We start from the raw sequence: 7,708 nt of genomic DNA, 5'->3' as shown, positions 1-7,708 counted from the left end.
CAATCTTCCTGCATCAAGACTACAAAGGCTGAGATAATTCTTAAACCAAGGGCAAACTATCCAAAGTTATCTTTGAAGAACCCTATGGATTCTGTGTATGAGACACCCAAGCCTGATGAAAAGAAGCTTCTGTCAAGATCTATTCTCCTCTACAAAGATCCAGCTGATTCAGCCTCAAGAAAGAGAATTGCAAAGATATTCAGAAATGGGAAGGAAATTTGTGTGGTATCTGGACATCCACAATTTGCTCATGCAAAGGAAGAAGAAAAAGCCAGATTGAAGCAGGAAAAGAGGCAAGCTACTCTAGATGTAAAGAAGTCTAAACAAAAGAAAGAACAGTTTGCTATCTTGGCCAAGCTACAGGCTGTGAATTCTTCTCAACAAATTCCATCTCAACCATCTCAAGCTACTGAATCAGAGAAGAAGATTGAAGAACAGAAGAAATCCTCAAGAAAGAAAGAACTGGCTAAAAGAACAAAAGAAAGTTGGATGTTGTTGATAAGGAATTGGAAGATCAATTTCCAAAGGAATCCACTCAAGCTGAAACTCAAGCATCAAAGCCCTCTGTGGTGTTTGAAGACATAAGGGTGGTGGACCCCTACAGGAACATACATGGAGAGCCTATTGTACCAAAGGATGAGCCAATAGAGTGGGATAAATTATCCATTCCTGACTTCAACTTGCCAATTCTTACTAAGCCAAGAAGGACAAAATCAAGGGCAGTCAAGAGAGTGAAGCTGTCACCTCTCAAATCCAAGTCACTAGTCAAAGCACAACCCAAGGTCAACAGGGGAGACTACCTGTACTTGTATGACATCAAAGAATTCTCAGATCTAAACCTTTATCTGGAGGAGCTGGATGAGGTAAGGGCAATTGATGCATACAAAAACCTACCTGAAAGGTTGGTGTTCAAGTACAAAGGGGGAAGGGAGATTCAGTGGCCTCTTCACAGGATACTTCAAGAAAGCCAAGCTATGTTGATCAAAATCTATTCATCCTTCAAGAAAAACTTTGGGTTCAATGTAACTGCAAGAAGATTAGTATTGAAGAAGATTGAAGAGCTAAGGAGTGTTAGAGCCAAAGATGCACTACCCAAAACTCTTATCATCCCATACACATGGAGAAGAGTGCATCTAAGGCCCTACTGGCTGATGGAATTCATGGATGACAAGGGTGTGAGAAGATTCTTCAGATTAAAAGACCAATTGAGTATCTCTAGCAATGAGACTCTCTTGGAAATGCAAGAAATGTTAGATCTCTCAGAATCTGATGAATTAGAATTCCACAGACAGCTCCAGAATCAAATTGAAGAAAATAACAGAAAGCTTGGAAGAAGATCCAGACGTTCAAGAAACTAGAAAAATCTGCTCAGACTAGAGGAGCATCTTGAACTGACTGTGAGCCAAACCTTGTACATTTTTGTTTAAATTGAAGCACTTTCAGTTTTATCTACTTATCTTTAAAGATATATGTTTAGGATGTTTTGTCATCATCAAGTATCTCTTAATTTATGGCTACAATTCCAGTAGACATAAATTGGGGGAGATTGTTGTGAATATGTTGAGTACTTGATGATTATCTAAACAAAATATCTAAGTAGATTTTACTTAGTGAAATAATGTAGCACTCGACGGATAAGAATTATAGTCCCGACGGATAACTCATTATAGTCCCGACGGATGATTAACTTATTATCCATCGAGTGAGTAGCTTATGTAATAAGTTTGTAGCACAGTGTTGTATGCACCTTTGTATAGAATCTGTAGTGGCATATAAGTCATGTTGACTTTAACTAGATATGCAGAATAGGTTGATTAACTGTACATAAGCAATGTCTTGTAATTCTGTATAAGTGAATTGAAGTCAAGTGCCAAAATAGCTACCAACGGATGCTTAACAAAGCTTCGACGGATGATCAGATGACTATCAATGGATGTTTAACATAGCAGTCAACGGATGATCAATTAAGTCATCGACGGATGATCTGAAAGTCGACAGATGATTATATCAAGATTCAAACATCAGTTGAATAGTGAAAGCTGACACACAGCCGTTGAGTTGGGTACAAGTACACTGTGGAAGCTCATTAACTGGGTAATAGAGGACGAAAAGCAGAAAAGATCAAGACTGTTAGATTTTATATTTGTTCAGTTCTTTTGACTTTGTAATCTTGGTATTATATAAACCAAGAGAGTAGCAAATAGAAAAATAACGGTGAGAGCTAAGAACCAACAACAGAGAAATCTTTGTAATCACTATCTTTAGCATTTCCTGTGTTCTTAGCAGTTCTATTTGTGTAAGCAGCTGTGGGCATTTCTGCACACAGAGTCCTCTCGATATATTAAATATATCTCTAGTGGAATTGTTTAAATCCACCAGAAAGTTTTTAAAGACTCTTGTTTTTAATTACTATATTTTGATTCATTCAAGTTTACATTCCGCATTGTGCTAATCAAAACAATATATCCATAATCGAGTTGAACATTTTTTTTTAAGAAAAAGGTTCAAGAATTCCATTCAACCCCCCTTTTGTAATTCTTGCTATATTGTTAAGGGACTAACAGTTTGAGCTTTCCCTCAGTATTCTTGAGATCAGTATTACCAAGAGATTCAAATGGCATGTCTAGCTTTCGTTTCCAGGGAGAAGCATTTAGATATTGTAACTGCTCATTGCCTTCCTCATCATCACTGTCAAATTCCCCCAATAAGGTTTTTCTAAGGCATCAGACCTTAGCACATGATCAAGTTCTGAAATAACTGCAGAATCAATCAAATCCACCTTGAAGCACTCCACATCTTCCGTAGGGAATTTCATTACATTGAACACATTGATTGTCACATCCTGATCTTGCACCCTCATAGTAAGTTCACCTTTTTGTACATCTATCAAGGTACGGCCTGTAGCCAAGAAAGGTCTTCCCAAGATTATGGGAATCTTCTTATCTTCCTCGAAATCCGGAATGAAAAAATCTGCAGGAAAGATGAGCTTGTCCACCTTTACTAGCACGTCCTCCACGATGCCTCGTAGGTATGTAATCGAACAATCATCCAATTGTAGACACATTTAGGTGGGTTTCGGATCAGGAAAATTCAGCCTTTTGCAATCTCTTAGGAAAATGTGGTGGAGGATAGAGTTGTTTCTCCCCTGTATTACCCTCAGGAAAAGTGTGTTCAACAGTAGTCTTCCTTGGTTCCCTCTCTTTCTCCTTTTGCTTTTCTTCTTCATCTACAACTTCAGCTTCTCCATCTTTTACTTTTTCAGCATCATCAACTTTTCCAGACCTTAAGGTGACAGCTTTGACTTGCTCCGTAGCTTCCTTCCTGGATGGCACTTCAGTATCACTGGGAAGTGTGCCAGGTTGACGATTGAGCAAGGCATTGGCTATTTGTCCAATTTGATTTTCTAAGGTCTTGATCGAAACAGCCTGACTTTTGCACAATAGCTTTAACTCCTCAAAATCAGCACTAGAAGGTGGAGCAGCACCTCCTTGTTGAGGATATGTTTTCCTTTGAGCATATTGTTGAGGTTGCAGGAATCCATGTGGATTAAACTGTTTACTTGCAGCTTGCTGATATAGTTGCTGAACAACATTCTAATTATTAATTCAACTGAAATTGGGATGATTTCTGTTATTAGGATGATAAGTAGCGGGCCAGGCTGCTGCGGTCGCTGATAATTTTTCACATACTGAACAGATTCATTAACAAGAGAACACTGATCTGTAGCATGAGAGCCTGCACAAAGCTCACAGACAATACCTATTTGATTGACTCCATAGTTGGCTAAAGAATCGACCTTCATAGACAGCGCTTGGAGCTGCGCTACAATAGTTATAGCTACATCAACTTCCAGAATACCTGCTACCTTCCCAGGCATCATCCTTTGAGTTGGGTTTTGATACTCGTTTGTAGCCATAGTTTCAATGAGATTATAGGCCTCAGATAGCTTTTTGCCCACAAGGCACCTCCAGAAGCTGCATCGAGCATGGGCCTAGATTGGGCCCCCAAACCATTGTAGAACCCAGTGATCACCATCCAGTCAGGCATACCATGATGTGGATACTTTCTCAACATCTCCCTGTAGCGGTCCCAAGCTTCACACATAGATTCTCCTTGTTGCTGCGCAAACTGAGTAAGAGTACTCCTCATAGTTGCAGTCTTGGCCATTGGATAGAACTTCACCAGAAACTTTTACGCAAGATCTTCCCAAGTAGTGATGGACCCAGCTGGTAAAGAATGTAACCAGTCTTTAGCTTTATCCCTCGGAGAGAATGGAAAAAGCCTCATCTTGATAGCCTCATCAGTAACACCATTATACTTGAAAGTACTACAAATCTCAACAAAATTCCTGATATGCATGTTGGGATCTTCAGTCGCAGCACCTCCGAAAGAAACAGAATTCTGCACCATCTGAATAGTGCCCGGCTTGATTTCAAAAGTATTGGCCTGAATAGCCGGATGAATGATGCTTGATTGAATGTCATCAATTTTAGGCCGAGAAAAGTCCATAAGAGCTGGATCAGCTTGAACTATATGATCACCCATTATTACAGGTTCTTTCTGTTCACTCTCTTTATCCGAATCTTCAAAAACTATCTTCTCCGGAAAGTCAAGAGCTGAATTTGTTTCCTCAGCTGTATCTAGATTTCTCTTGCAGGTGCGAGAACGTGTTTGCATAAACGCTCGCTAGAGTACCTGAAACACAACCGGAAGCAGTAAGTAACAAGTCTTAATCAATGAATCCTAATGACCACTGATGGCAAGTACATAAACTAAACAAATTAACACCGAGTCCCCGGTAGCGGCTCCAAAAACTTGTTAGGCACAAATCATGCGCTAAATAATGCATACAAGTATACGCGTTTGCAAGTAATATAGAATGAATTCTAGTTCGTTCCCACAGAGACTCTGATTAATTATATTTAATTAACACTTACTCACCAATGTATGATTACTCTTCAATGTCAAGACAATAATAATTAAGGTTGATTAACTAATATTAACTACGAGAATTATACACTTAAATTATCAATATTAAACACACATGAGATCATAACTTCATTAATACTTCATTCAATAGTTATTATTATTACCCTTAGCATGTAATGGTGATGATATTAATCGAACAACACGAAACTGATAAGCGCCAACGTTCGTTGTACGAATACCATGCTACCAAGCATCCACAATTAAGATGAAAGTTGAATAGGCATCAATTATGTTAAGACCCTATATGTCTACAGAATTTGACAACATAACGATTTAAGCGCAAGTTATTCATTATGATTACATATGGCAAGTAAAACGGTTAGAGTTACCCACTAATCATGCATACAATACATGAACCTATGCTAGCATGGCAAGTTCTAAATCTCAAGATTCACTGTCGCTTCACAAGAGATTAACAAACTATCTTATATGTTCGCGATGCACACAAGATAAATAAGCACAACCTATGCTAGATATCATACAATCACCACATACCAAGATATTAAATAATTAACTAAAGAAATCCATAGTAAATCCGCTATGATCCCATGATCACGGTTAGCCCATAATAGAACTCATCATCACCATGGGTTCATATGAAAACATGATAATAACACAACGATATAAACTAATAAAAATACTTAATAAACAATGAAGTACGTCACAAGAGTATTAAGGTTCAAAGAGTAAAGAAAACTAGCATCCACTGTTACAATAAATTAAAAGAATCATAAGATAAAGTATGTTTCATCTTCTTCGTTGTTGTGTGCTAAAACGGTCTTCTTGATCTTCTCTCCTTCTTTTTTCTTCAGAAAACGTCTCCCCAATAGGTTTACATAAGAGTCCACAAGAAACAGCGCCAACAGAAGCCCATTCATACTCAAATTATAAAATCTAGAATTTAATTTTCCGCACCCAGGCGGCCGCCTGCATTCACCACGCGGGCGTCTGCTACCAGTCGGTCGCCTGCTCCTTCCAGGCGGGCGCCTGTAACACTTCTAAAAAATTCATATTTTTGCTTCTAATTTTGCTGATATCTTCGCATAACTCCCCGAGACTGATCCCAAGCACTTCCCTTAGCTTATTTTGATGAAATCCCCCTATCTAAGCAAGTTACACCCTGAAATGCAAAAACACTTGAAAACGCGTTAAATACACAAAATACTCAAGTTCAAGACATCAATTCAAGCCGTTATGAGACGCTCTAAGTGGTATAAAATGCCACTTATCAACAGTCGAGACCTATGCTCGATGCAGCATCAGGTGGAGCTCTATGAGCTAAAAGCTATGAGGAAGCTTATGAGCTGATCGAGATGATGACTGTTAATGAATATCATAACCCAACCCAGAGAATATCACAGGGCAAGGTAGCAGGAGTTCTTGAGGTGGATACAGCTACGGCTATCACTGCTCAACTAAAGGCATTGTCTATGAACATCGATTCTCTGGCTAACTATGAAGTTTATTAGAGGACAAGTGTTTATGAGCTTTGTGCAGGTTCATATGCGATGGAGTAATGCACTATATCTAGTGAATCAACACAGTTTGTGAGCAATTTTAATAGGCTGCAGCAGCCAGTTCCTGCCACGTACCATCATAACAACCATAATCATCCGAACTTCAGCTGGATCAACAATCAGAATGCAATACAACAGTCGTACCAGCAGTTTAGAAATAAGCAATTCAATCCTCCTGGTTTCCAGCAACAGTTTGCACCAAGACATCAGTTTCAGCCATAGGGGATGCAACAACAATCTCATGGAGGTCCAGGTCCATCTGTTAATGAAAGATCTGAATTGGAGGAGTTGAGGCTTATGTGCAAAAGCCAAGAGGTTTTAATCAAGACTCTGGAGAAATAAATAGGGCAAATTGCCAATGCACTGTTGAGTCGTCCTCAAGGAACTCTTCCTGGTGATACAGAAGCTAATCCAGGCAAGAGGGAAGTTAAAGAACAGGTGAACACTATCACCTTGATGTTTGGAAAGACCGCAAGCCCCCAAATTCAGCAAGACGAAGAGTCTGAAAATTCTGTTCAGAATGCAGGTGCGTCTACGCCCTTGCCAATTCCAGAAAATGAGATTATAGCTGAAAAAGTTGTGAAAAAGGATGGCGAAGCGGAAACGAAGAAAAATTCTGTTAAAAACACTACTTCTGAGCAGAATACATGGAAGACACAAGGCTATCCGCCTCCCCCATTTCCTAAAAGGCTTCAAAAGCATAAGTTCGACAAGCAATTTGCCAAGTTTTTGGAGGTTTTCAAGAAGCTACACATCAACATACCTTTTGCGGAAGCTCTAGAATAGATGCCGAGCTATGTTAAGTTTATGAAGGGTATTCTATCTCGGAAGCTAAAACTTGAGGAGTTGGAAACCGTTGCTCTAACAGAAGAGTGCAGTGCTGTGCTGCAACATAAACTACCTCCTAAATTTAAAGATCCAGGAAGCTTCATGATACCTTGTACCATTGGCAATCTGTCCTTTGACAAGTGTTTGTATGACTTGGGAGCTAGCATCAATCTGATGCCCTTATCCGTGTTCAAGTAACTTGGTTTGCTTGATCCAAAACCGGTAAACATGTCTTTACAGCTGGCCGATCAGACCATCACTTATCCACGAGGTATAGTGGAGGATGTCTTGGTCAAGGTGGACAAACTCATCTTCCCTGCTGATTTTGTAATTCTGGATTTTGAGTAAGATAAGAAGATTCTCATTATCTTGGG

At 39.3% G+C, this 7,708-nt stretch overlaps 1 non-coding gene across 1 annotated transcript; it reads left to right on the top strand.

Moving 5' to 3' along the window:
• The first annotated feature begins 4,045 nt into the window (after window positions 1-4,045).
• On the top strand, window positions 4,046-4,152 carry LOC141669785 (small nucleolar RNA R71). The gene has a single exon (XR_012554044.1). It is a non-coding gene; the product is annotated as a small nucleolar RNA R71 (small nucleolar RNA).
• Window positions 4,153-7,708: the final 3,556 nt, after the last annotated feature.

Source organism: Apium graveolens, chromosome 6, assembly GCF_009905375.1.
Source record: "Apium graveolens cultivar Ventura chromosome 6, ASM990537v1, whole genome shotgun sequence".
Taxonomy (NCBI): Eukaryota; Viridiplantae; Streptophyta; class Magnoliopsida; order Apiales; family Apiaceae; genus Apium; species Apium graveolens.
The sequence above is the reverse complement of the archived record's forward strand: the minus strand, read 5'-3'. Positions and strand labels throughout refer to the sequence as shown.